Below are 13609 nucleotides of genomic sequence, written 5' to 3'. Positions count from 1 at the left end.
CATAAAAATTCCTAACTAAAAGCATCATGGTGGATAGTCATGTCCTAGGCCCGTAGTATCCTTGACAAAGGTTAATCTTTACCTCGAGCACATCTGTCTATTGTCTTTTTGCATCTGAGATAAAATACCTTTGAAATGTCAGAGTAATCTCCTTTTCCCAGATCCCTCAGGGCACAACCTCTAACCAGAGGCGGGGTGGGTGGGAAAATCACGGAACTCCTCATCATTATCTTGTTGCCCATTGTATCTCTATATGCTGTAAATATTAACTATCCTTTGCTCATTAAAAAGAAGTATTTTTCTCTACCTTTTATGTTTTATCCAATCCCAAAGATTACCCTGCTTTGCTTTCTCCTGCTTCTCTAATCTACCACCAATGAATTTCAATATAAGTCCTTTTACATCTCCTCCTTTGATTCTAATGTATAAAATAAACTGTAAAACTGTCATTCTTCAGAGCATTTTCTCCATCTGTTGAGATTTTGCTTCCCAGCAGTGGTTGTTAGTTTGGTTCAAATAAACTTATAAAGATTCTCTACAGGTTTTGATGTTTCTTACGTTGACACTAGCCACATTAAGAGAATGATCATTTAAGTAGCTACTCTTACTATAAATGTTGTTGTCATCCCTGATTCATTCTTGCACTCTTAAAATAGATTTGTTTGCCATTAACAGTTGTTTCTCTGGTGAGAGTCTGTTTGGTAAATGACGAGTCCCACAGTAACGCCACTTTATGCTAGATGATGCCAGGCGCTGGCCCTGTTTGAAAGGGTGAGATGGCTCTTTCTTGAGGTCCATTCCAGTTTTGGCTTTTCTGTTGTGGCCAGTGAGTTGTGATGGAGACACCTGTCCAACAGGAAGCAGACAGAAATCCCAGCTTACTGATGTTTAACTCAAGTCCTCTGACAAGCTCAAATGGCCATGCATCATGGGCCCAGCTGTCCCCGGTCCTGATCTGAACCAGTGACCTCGGAACCAGAGTCTTCTTCCCAACCAGCTGAAACGTCCTGTCACATGTTATTTTTATTTTAAAACTTTGGCTCCCCTTGCAGAGTCCCGCGCTCTCAGTGTCTGGGCTGTGGCCAGGTGGGCGGAAGAGCACCCAGTGTTGAAGGCCCTAGATTTTCCTGGAACTCTTACTTTTTATCAAAACCTATGGACCATTCACTTGGGAGGATTAGCTCCCAAAAGGCCTGACCAGGGATTGGTTCCACATTACAGGCCTTGGCCTGAGGGACAGAGGAGGGGAGGGTTGGAGAGTGTCAAGGGACAAGTGGTAGCTGCCCTTTGCCCCCCACTTCCACCCCCAAGCTGTTCCTCAACCAGGCCTAACTGATCCCTATTCAACCTTGCCCCTCCCCCACTACCCCCATGGAACTTGGGAGAGGATAACCTGGGAACTGTCAGGAAAGCAGTCATAGTAGTGGACTTCTGTCTTGGTTCCCCTCCTAAACTCTCTTTTCTATAATCTGGCCGCAGCCCTTCCCCTAGTCCTCCTATGAAAACAAGGGTCCCAGGCCTGTGCGCTAACATTCTGTCTTGAAGCCTAGTCTGATCCTTAGGGCCTTGCTTCCAGGAAAGATTGTTTGATGGCTAGTACAGGCCTGCTGGGCTTCTGGAATTTTTCTCTCAGTGCTGCAGCCTCCCATCTGCTGGGACAGTCGTGAATAGCGGGGACTATACCATGTCTTCATACAATAGGAGGCCACTGATGGGGACTCCCATGCTTCTCAGTCACACCCTTCCCCACTTCTGGGCTCCAAACTACTTGAGGGATGTGCTCAGGAGTCTGACAGTTGAGAATTACATTATTGGTCAGGCTGGACTTGAGACCAGGGCTTGGAACTGAGCCCCATTCTAGGCTTCCTACAACCTCCTCCTGCCCCAAATTGAAATTGCCCATTAAGGCAAAAGCTGGACAACCAGAGTCAGCCTGGTAGGTTTCCTGGTAAAGGAGAAGTGAATGCCTGTATTTGAAGACCAGAAGAGTCTAGAACATCCATGACCTGGGAATTTTTCAGTTTAATTCCTCTTGTGGGAAAGAATTACCAAAGTGGGGAGAGAAAGAAGTTTTCCCCCCCAACATTTTATGAAGGCAGTAGTTTCTATTTTATAAACTACAGAAGGGTTGAATAGCATCCCCCCAAAATTCACATCCACCTAGAACCTCAGAATGTTCCCTTATTTAGATGTTGAATCTTTGCAAAAAATGCTTGCGATGAAATCCTTTGGATTCAGGGCAGGCTCACAATGCAATGACTAGTGTCCTTATAAGAAGAGGAGAGAAGACAGAGACACATAGGGAGAGGATGAACTGTGTGAAGATAAAGGCACCGTCACTAACCAAGGAATCCCTAGAGCCTTTGCAGGGAGAGTGGCCCTGCCAGCACCTTGATTTCAGACTTCTGACTGCCAAAACTGTGAGAGAATTTCTGCTGGTTTAAGCCACCCAATTTGTGATACTTCATCATGGCAACCCAGAGAAACGAATATACAAGTGAAGGCAAATTTAAGGATGGAGGGTTGGAGGAATGGAGGAGGAGGAAAGGGAGAGAGAAAGAGGGACATTCTCTCTGTAAAATTTCTAGGACCTATGGTCTTGCTCATCAGGTCGAATGTCCCCAGACAGCATGAACGTACACCATGTGACCGTTGGTAGGAGGTTGGGTCTAGTCCTCACACTGCCCCTCTTTGAAGCCTTGCCTTGCGGTGACCCCAGCCAGGCGGGTCGCTGCTGAGCCTGCAGCTACCTCTTCAGTGGACAGGGAAGGGGGGGGCGGTGCACCCACACTCAGCTCCGCAGTGTGAAGGCCCTCATTAACTGATCTGCAGGGGGTACCGTGGTCTCAGAACCACTTCCAACAATCTGTTCCATGAGACTGTTTTCCCTATGAATATTGAGTCACGATTTTTATTAAAGTTATGATATCTGATTCCAAAATATTCGAAAGTTTATAAATCTGCTCTTAGAATTGGTTTAGGTCCCCCCCCCCCACCATAAGAATCTAGCTCCAATACTATGTTATAGGCACCCCAAAGGTGATTTATTTTGGTCAAGAATAGAAAAAGAAAAAACTCAGGCAGAGAAACTTATCTTGAACATTTCCTGCTTTCTATTTTCCTTAGCCCAAGCAGGTAAGAAGCGAGACACCAGCTGAAGAGCTGGTGCAGGAAGCTCTGTGGACCTGATGTCACAAGAGATGTTAAGGGAAGAGAGAGGAGCCGATTGATAAAGAGACAGTCTAGCCCCCAGGAATGGCTTTCATGAAATTTTAAAATAATTTAAAACTGTGAGCTTTGTTAACATCAAGGGGCATTTTTATATGATTGAAACATTAGTGAAAGATTCCATAAATGTTTGATCACAAAATCACTTGTGTGGGTGTATGTTTTGTATCTTAATTCTCCTTTATAAGCTTGTATTTTTTTACTCTTCTGTCTCTCTCCCACTCCCTCTCAAGGACCGGACCTGGATTAGCCCTCTCTGCTGGATTATCTTTTCTCCTGGATTAGCCTTCTTTCCCAGATTATCCCCTCTCCTGGATTACCCTGTCTCCTGGACAGCCCCCCCTCCTGGATTATCCTCTCCACTGGATCGTCCTCTTTTCTCTCCTACACTATTTCAGTTCCTCCAGCTCCTAGCACAGTGCTAGACTCAGAATAAAAGGAATGCAGAAAATGTCTGTTAAATTGAACTAAATAAACATCAAAAGTCCAAATGTAACTCACAATTTTTAAAAAACTATATAATCAAATAGTGAGGAAGAAATATAATTGGGAAATATGAAAGGATTATGGTAACATTATTCAAGATAAATTGTTCTATGCACACATGCAAAAGTAGACTCCATAACGAGTCTAGATTTAAGAAAAAATTTATTTGCATAAATTATATTTAAAAACCAACAAAAGCCTGGAAGAATGATGACAAAGGCAATATTATTTATTTTGTTTAGTTTTTAATTAAATTTATTGGGAAAGGATAATATAATTAATATATAAAGATTGGTAGGGAAAAGTACCAATAAAAAATTGAGCAAAGGATAATAAACAGGCAATACACACAAAAAAACACAGAAAATAAATAACCAATAAACTTATGGAAAAATTTATTCTCACAAATAATCAAATTAATGAAATTAAAATATTATATCTTTTCCAATTAGCAAATATCAGGTGTTACTAACACATTATTTGCAAGGGTGGTATTTACACACCAGTGAGAGTAGCCATCAACATACCCCTTTTTGGAGAACAATGTGGCATTACTGTAACAAAGTCTTTGATCCATAATTTCCACTCCTAGGGAGTTATCTTAAGGAGTTATCATCAATGTTTATATAAATGTATCTATTATTTTTTTAATATGATCATTTAAATTAGTAATTTGTGATACTTTTAGCCACGGATATATGACATATGAAACATATATGTAGAATCAGATGGAGAGTTACATAATCTCATTGAACATATATTAGTAAGAAATAAACTCCAGCCCACAATGATAAAATGAACTTATGGTTATATACATGCGGCTGGTAGTTTAGTTCTGACCAGTTGCTTTTGATTCTGCCTTGCTTTGTCTAATCTTGGTGTCATTGCTCAACAAGGCCACATGCAGTGGAAGCATCTACCAGGGCCTCTGCAGCCCGAGTCTGCGGTGAGGTGAACTTTCTTTTCATAAACTGCAGTTGTCACAGCTGCTGCCCTCACTCCCACGTCTTTGGCTCATTACCCTTTCATTCATGTTTTAGGATTCTTCACCAAGTCCCCAAACCACCCCTGGTTAAACTAGGTCACCTTAGAGCATTTCTCAACTATTCGATGAGAAAAGATTCTGAGGATATGACTTCACTTGGGATTCCATTTTTTATATTTCCGGGCTCCCTCTATCTTGATGTGGGGATGTCACCCCATATTTTTAGGATATAGTCTACATGACGATGACTCACCTCATTTTGAACAACGGCACAGTGCTAGACCAAGTTCATGTTATCTCATTTTGTCTTATTGCCTTGCAAAGAGTAAACAGAAATTTTAACTGAAAGATGGCCAGTTTAACAGAACAATATTTCTTGTTCCATAAGATGGAAACCATCACATTTTATCTCTCTACATATTATAGATATACTTTTCCAATTACTTTTTAATATTTATGTAACTTCATTATAAATCAAATACAAAATTAATGTTTAGGAGGGAAATCTCTAAAATGTTCTCGATTCTACAGTCAAAATAAGCATGCATGGGGCCAACTTTTGAATTATGATAAATTGAAAACCAGGGAAGTAGTAACTTGCCCAAGATTACCTAAAATATGATATTATTAACTTTAAAGTATTCAGTTCACATAGGAAATAAGACAAATGAGAACCGAAAAAAGGAAGCATGAAATATGACGTGAGTAAAATGTGAGCTCTGTGAGAGCACAGATCGCATCTATCTCATGTATCATTTGATTCCCACCTCTTGGCTCAGTGCCTGACACATAGTAGGTGCTCAAGAAAGATTTGTTAAATTGTTACTTAATAATAGAAAAAAGAAATAGCTCAGTCACCACCTCAACTGCTTTTGCTTATGCAAGACTCTATAAAACAGAAAATCATGTCTGTCGCGCACAAGAAAATGCTAATTCATTGTCATACCTTTGTTGTATATATGATGTGAGAAAATGCAAAGTATGTATGGCAAGATGAACCTGAAGCTCTTTATGTATCTTCCTATTTAAAATATGCTTCTTAAAAGTCTTTAGCTTTATCTCTTGGTTAGGAATAGAATTTAAACCTCAAAATTGCTTTCCACACCAGTTGTATTGGATTATAGAGCCTGCTCTGCTGCTATATGACCTGGTCTTAACTAATTATGTCTATAAAGACCCTCTTTCCAACTGAGGTCACATTTGCAGATATTGGAGATTAGAATGTGAACGTATCCTTTTGGGGGACACAATTCAGCTCATAAGGCACATCATGTGGGGCTCCTTGCCCCCCACCCTCCCTCCAGGTTTGTGCAAGGAGGCTCGCAGTCTCTCTAGACCCCAGATTCCACTAGCTTCTGGCTGGTCCGGTCCCTCCATGGCATAGTCCTGCCATTTGGTGCCCTCAGGTACCTGTGGTTGCTGACTGCACCAGCAGAAGCCTTCCCTCAGGGTGGCCCCTGTCTTCCCTCAGGATCAAGCTGGCCACGGGCCCCTCTCAGAGCATATTTCTCAGCCACCCTCCAGAAGCTTCCTCTTTCCAACCTGGCCAAGTGTTGACTCAGGACCCTTTCCTCCTTCACGGTTCCCAGAGAGCCCATGTAAACTACTTACATTTGTCTTGCCTTCTCAAAATAAAACACGTAGTGGCCTTGGTGAGCCTTTTTCCACTTTTCTTCAAGGCAGCTCCACCTGCAGCTCTTTTCCATTGAAAGACGAGATTTGACTGCCCTCTTGGGGTAAGAGTGGCACTTCTGAGAGTGCCCAGGTGAGTGGCAGAGTGAAAGCTGGGGTAATTCTCACTAGCCCACCTTGCCAGGCCAGTTCTCAACAGGTCACTGCGATACATTGATTCTTTGCAGTTTCCTTCCAGCTATGTTATGGAAAGCAAAGGAAGAAAGGAAAACACAGGAAAGGGAGAATAAATGCACTAAAAACAAGAGGTAGGAAGAAATAGTAGAATAAAGGATTTCAGTAGAGAGGAAGAGAGAACATATTAGAGAGAGAACAGGGCAGTTTATGAGATGAATTACATGGAAATAGGCAGAGCTCATTAAAAATTTTATTGAGGCCTTCTTGTTTAAAATAAATCCATAATAGCAAGCCAACTCCTGTATGATTCCACTTATATGAGGTCCTAGAGTCGTCACATTTAGAACCAAAAGTAGCCACGTTTGTCTCCTCTTGAATCTGGGTGCGAGGAGCTGGAGGGGAGGGTGTGGGGAGTTGTTTAATGGGACAGAGTTTCAGTTTTGCAAGATGAAAATGTTCTGTTGGTTGCACAGCAGTGTGACTACATTTAACGCTATAAAACTGTACACTTTAAAATGGTTAAGATAGTCAATTGAATATTATGTATGTTTTACCGCAATTGTAAGAATTTTTATATAAAAATAAAAGTATAACACGTTCTTCAGTTTGACATGCAAGCTGTTTGTTTTTCATCTGTTTATCTTTCTAGTATTAAATTTTAGTCAATTTTTTTTTTCTGTGCTACATATTAGAAATTATCCTGGGGGATAAAGAGGAAATGTCAACCCCAAGGTTATTTCCTCATCGGCAAGGAATTTTGAAAGAGATGGGGAGGAATGTTGAAGGAATCTAGAGGCCAGTTTGGACAGAGAGCATTTGGCAGCCAGGAAGGGAGGGGCCCACGGCCAAGGTGCAGAGTGAGGCATGCACCTGCATGGGCAGATTCTTCTAGAAGCTCCAGAAAAGGCCCTGGGATGGCGTCTTCACACTCCTTCCTATGTATGTGGCTGTGAGGGCCACAAAATAAAAGCAAATAGCAGCTTTAAACCAGAGTGCCAGCTGATTGACATGAAGGAATCAACCATTCATTTCATTGGGCACAAGCTGTCACTATGACCAATCCCTTATAAAGAACTGTTAGTTAAAAGTCTATACACTGTCCCAATGCTTAGGAAGTGCTGGAGGTAATTACCAACCCCCTGGAGCTGCTGAAATGGTTACCAGTGAAGGAAAAGCCAGAATCTAGATGTTGGAAAAACCAACATCAAGCCTGCATGTGGGCCTTTTAACAAGTTGTGACATAGAAGAATCCATATTTATTCCAAAGATATCCTTGATTCCCCTGTTGCAGTCAGAAGGCTATTCTTTCTCAGGAGCATCTGTTTTGCACTGAGTACCACTAATGCAGAAGTGGATTGCAGAATAAAGCAGAGTGCAGCCGTGGGCTCTCATTCATGCTGCTTCCCTCTCTAGTGACTCAGTGCATTGTGCTCCAGCATGGGGGACGGAGGAGTTTGGTCCCTTGAACACCCAGATGGTTAAATGACATGTTCTGAAACAAAGCTGCAGTTGTTACAGCTTTGTCCACTTAATAAATACAATTGTTAAAAGTCTGACCTCTTTTTCACTTTTTCTACTAAACTTTAATGCCAATTTGTAATTCTTATGAGTAAAGATGTGTGTTAGAGCCAGCAATCATGAACCCAATTTCACTTATCGATCATACCTTGCACTTACTATTGATGGCCAATAGGGGGTGTAAATCAACAGCTTTATTACAGTCTGTTCATTATTATCTTAAATCATAAGATCTCAAATTTCAGCTCATTTATTAAAAATAAATATTTAATTAACTCCTTGAATCTTATAGGATTTTTTATTTCTCATTAATTTCACTTATACATTCTTTAGTCCCAAAACTAATTTTCCTAAATGTCTACAAATAAACTTTAAATAATATAGATATATATTTTAAATCAACATTTAAATTGAAGAATAGTATATGTGCAGAAAACTTGACAAATCACAAATGTTTAGCTGAAACAATTTTTACAAAGGCAACATATCCGTGGAACCACTCCTTGGGGCCAGATATGGAATATTACCAGAAGATTTCCTCGTACCCCTTTCCAGTAGTTATTCCCCGCTCAGAGTAAGTACTCTTCTGACTTGTTTCATCAGCAGTTAGTTTTGCTGTTTTTAAACTTTATATTGTTGAATTATTTAATGTTTCTGGATTCTTTTACTCAATATTTTGGTTATGAGATTGTCCATGTCCTGAGCAAAGCAATGTTACGTGGTGTAGTATGTAGCATATGTTATTGTAGGGATATCCCACATTTATTTGTCCACTGTAGTAGGCATTTGGGCTGCTCCTGGTTCAGGACTATTATGAGTGATGCTGTTATGAACATTTTTATACATGTCTTTTGGTACATATATGTGTAGATAGAGATATTTTTGGAATAGAATTGCTGAGTCATAGAGTATGCATATATAAACTTTAGAAGATGCTGCCAAAACAGGTTTCCAGAAAATTGTACCAATTTACATTCCCACTGGCCACATATAAGAGTTTCCATTGCTCCACATGTCCAGCAATATTTGATATCATAAACCTATTTTTTATTGTGTGAAATAATTTTATGGTACTTGACATATAGTTTTTCAAGGGTTTCTGAAACATTATAACTTTAGCTAGATACCAGGAAAAGAGTAATGAAGATATAAGAACTGTGGAAATTACAAACCCTCAGAATATGTTTTTTGGGCCATGAAGTAGTCTAATGGAAATCTAAGATGTTTCTCAAGTTAGAGAAGTCTCTTCTTGATCAGTGAAAGGGGTTGTGGATAAAATTCTTTATTCTTACATATATTAAGCCTATATTACATTTAAACTGCTGCAGTGACTAATCCCCAAGTCCTAACTAAGCATCGATGTTGGGACAGTCAGAGGTAGTCTAGCTTCCCATGGCAGAATCACCTCTTTCTCGAAAGTAGGAGGTGTCTTCTCAAAGCTTAGTGACATTGCTATCACAGCTCACCTGTCCAAAAGTGACCTATGTGTGATCAACACCAACGTTTTTTCAATATTGTTTGACAGGAAATCAGAAAGTAATGAAGATATGGAAGGAGAGAGTGGTGAAGTAAATAGTGTATAAGTAAGTAGGACTGGTTTTGTCTTTTCTTCAGCTCTTTTTTTCATGAAGGTGGGACATGAAAAAAAAAAAACAATGTGGAGGCTACATGTTCTGCTCAAGCTCAATTCACTCTATGAACTTTAATGAGTTAGAGACACTTCCAAAGTGAGCGGAATCGATAAATTCACTCTAATACAAACATACAATGTCTTTCCTGGACTCCTGGGGACAAAAGTTTCTTACATATACCCTCTTTCTTTGAGGTTTCTGGATGTTCTCTGAGCAGAGGCAAATACATTCTCCCAGACTTCTAGGCCCACCACCTCTTAGTCATGGCCACAACTGCTCTCATTTACTGCTGCCCTACCCTTCTGTCCTGGAAAGGTGGAACATGATAATAAGCCCAACAGCACTGGTGACTCATGAGAGGCTTTAGGCTGATTTTCCAGGATAAGTCAGACTCCTCGGTTGCTTGCCCCCATCCATCTTGTGGCCACAGCATGTTTGCAGAATTCTTAGTTTGGCTGTTGGTAAGTGATCTCTGGCCATCGGACATTGCTGCTGGTCCCATAGAGATCCAATTAGGAGAGAGGCAGGCTTTGTAGTAACGAGAGTTGGCAGGGCCCACTGACTTCCGCAGGAGGATGTGATTGCTTTGTTAAATAATTTCATGGGCTGGCAGGGAAGTGAAATATATTAGATCAAAGACCAGGTATGGAGCAGCTGATCCAGCTGATGGGGAAACTAGGCAGGTGGGGAAGCTTTTTTTCTGGGTGGGAGCTTATATGGTGATAGCAGAGAACTCATGGGTAGGCCTTTGGGGCCCTACGAGGCTCAAAAATGTCAAGGTGGCACATGGAATGTGAGGTCTTACAAGACATAGGGTGGGAACATGCCTAGTTAGAAGTGTCACCACACTACTTTCATTGTCTTTCTAGTCTAGAAGCAGGGCACCCATCAGCAGTCATTTTCATCAATTAAATAATGTTACCCGGTGACACAGGATAACTAACACCTTTATAAAGGTCTCAAGGGAGCAGAGTGAGAAAGTTAATTCAAGGATCGAATTTTCATAGTAAAGGAGAAATCTATAATACAAGTGCTGAACTTCATTTCAGGCCAGCAGAAGAAAAATTTCTCCACAGACACATGAACTAATTGAAAAAGTAAAATAGTTCCATCCATCTTTTGAAATAATTATTTCCGGAATTTTCTTTTTATATTTACTACTGTTATTAAAATTGCTAGGGTGCGTTGTTTCGATCAGTTGTGAACTGATGAAAATTATAATGATAACACAATCTAGAATAAATGTTTTTGACACCTAGAGCTATATGGTCACATTGAAAAGAATATATATTTTTATTTATGTTTTGTCTGTATCATGCTAAAGCAATTAATAAAAGTCCTAATATAAAAGTTTATTACATTAAGATAAATTCTGTGGAGAAAGTGTATTAAAAATACAATTAAAAGGAAAAAAGTAAAATAATAAAATTACAGACTTTCAAAGAAATTGTCAGCGCATTTTTAAACGGATAATGGTGGTGTGAAATTTTTATGGTATATATCTTTCATTAGATACCTTTAAAGAAGTGATGAGAGTTTATGTTGAAGTCAGTGTTCCTAATACACTGAAAATTACCTCCTTTGCCACTATTTTAACTTGCAATAAAAACTTTTATACGTCAAATTAAAAATATGCTAAGCTATAATAATTTTTCACGAGTAAAATTATATGAACACCACTGCTCAAAAGGCCAGAGTATAGCCGGTTTGTTGGTTGTATTTTGGGGGTGTAACGTGACATCCTTCAAATGCTCAAGTCACATGGCCCATCGTCTGGGATATAATTGTTCCATGGCATTCTCGAATAGCTGAACTGGCTGACTCAGTCTCAGAATGGCTGTCAATACACCTGTATTGAATGCTTCTATTGTTTTGTAATAGTAAATATTAGCTTGAGGACAGAACATTACAAGTTAAAATGTAGGATATATAGTCCCATGGAAAATAATTTTATTGTGCCAATGAAAATGAATTTAAAGTCTTACTCTGTGAGTCTGGGGTTTGGACACCTAGGTCACTAATGAATTCCTTATGTAAAAATGGGTCAGGTGTACATATCACATCTAAACTTTAGTATATCCTTGTTACGGAAATTGTCCATATAGCTAGAGTTTTTTCTACACAACAGAAAAATCATGGAGTTGATGAGCAGGTCAAACCAATACTTTTATCTATCCTATCAGCTTGTTCAGAAGCTGTGGTAATTGTGACATGTGGAATAAAATAAGAAACTGATATGACCAAAAATAGATGCTCTGGTACCTGGGTCTATGTTGAAGCATTTATTCCCCCTCTCTTTCCCCAAAGCCCTCATCGCCACTAGCCACCCTGGCCTCCACGACCACCAACCTAGAGTTGAAAATGAGAGGTTGCCCCTCGGAGTTTATAATGACAGATTCTGTGGTGTAGTCCCTGGTTAACTGGCAATTAGCAGAGAGAGGCCAGGACACACAGGAAAGCGCCAAATGTTCCTCCCTGCTGGCCCAGCCACGAGCACGCAGTTTGGCTTGTGGTCAGCCCACAAACCCATGTCGATGTTGAATGGATTCAGGGGGTCAACAATAGGATGTGCGACATTTTCGGGTCAAGGTGGGGCAGAGTGATCTGGTCAGAAGGTGGTAATTTATCTGTAGAAACATTGGTTTAAGGCTGAACCTAAACTTTGCAGGACCAGAAACTAGGATTTGGTCCTGTGTAGGAGTGGGTAGTTTCAACAAACCTGAGATAGGTTTAGACTCAGAATGCCTATTAACTTATTAACTAAGTTAGAAAAATATAACGGTTGAGGAGACTAGCCATTCAAGTCTTCTTGCCAGGAGAAGTGTCCCCATTTTTGGAGGTCTGTGGGGGAAGCCCAGGCAGCATCATGGCCTCAGTGCAAGCAATTTTAAACGGATAAACCTCATGGGGAGTGCCAGCAAGCTCTGCCAGCCCGGTATCCATCCATTGCCGTCCCACACGCTGCCAGTAGGGCTGAGGTCTGGCCACTCATCCTTTATCGGTCTCGGCATCCAGGAAAGCTTTTTGCTCCTTGGGCTCCATGTTGTAACTTCGCGCTGATTTCTCCATGTTGTCAGAACATTCTTTTTCAAAGAAAAAAATGTCTCTAGTTTTTTAATAAGTTGGCCTCGGTATGAAAACAGAAAGCACTTTTATTCTTTCTCTCCACATCCCCGTTATACAGCTCTTGCCCCAACTTTGTGGGTATCCCACAAATATGCTGGAGGAGATCTAGGGCAGAAGCCACGGCTTTTTTGGGGTTGTCAGGTATTAACAAAGAATCACATTTTTTTTTTTTGTATAAAAAAATCCTAGTCCATTCTGATATTAAGCCTTCCATTTCTCATTCGGTTTGAACATCTCTCCTCTCCCAGCCCAACCCCAGGCCTGGGAGTGGGGAAGGGGATGGGTGCTGTTTGGCTTCTTGCTATGCCCCTTCTGGATCTCCTCCTGCTCACTCCAATCACTGTGCTGCCCCTGGCTCCTCTGGGCACAGAAAGGGAGAGCAGTGAGGACGGGAAAGTTTCTACTTTCGGGCAGAACTGGGCCTCTTCTGTCCCGTGGGAGTGCTTGCGTGGGTCCTTCTGAGAGGGCCCTGTGGGGACCCTCCACCTACAGTGTCTGGCGTGCAGGAAGCCTCAACAACCTACCCATGAACATCAGGGGATCTCCTTCGGGCCCTGCTTTTGTTGTCACACCTCTCCAGAGTTCTGCTTCAGAGGGTAACCCTTTTAGGAGTACCCAAGTCTGGATATAGGGTCCTCTCCCAGCTCCAGGGAAATATCAATGCTTCCTGTCCCACCACACTCAGGGCACCAGCTGCTCCCTTGGGAACCTGTCGTTGTGCCCCCCAACCCAGGGAACTAGTGAAGCTCTGAATGGGTCCCCCAGCTCTCCTCTCTTGCTTAGGTGAAGCACAGGTCTTCCTCTCTGGGGTGGGAATGGAAAGAAC

The sequence above is a fragment of the Rousettus aegyptiacus genome, unplaced genomic scaffold (assembly GCF_014176215.1).
Source record: "Rousettus aegyptiacus isolate mRouAeg1 unplaced genomic scaffold, mRouAeg1.p scaffold_m13_p_11, whole genome shotgun sequence".
In the NCBI taxonomy this organism is placed as follows: domain Eukaryota; kingdom Metazoa; phylum Chordata; class Mammalia; order Chiroptera; family Pteropodidae; genus Rousettus; species Rousettus aegyptiacus.
The sequence above is the reverse complement of the archived record's forward strand: the minus strand, read 5'-3'. Positions refer to the sequence as shown.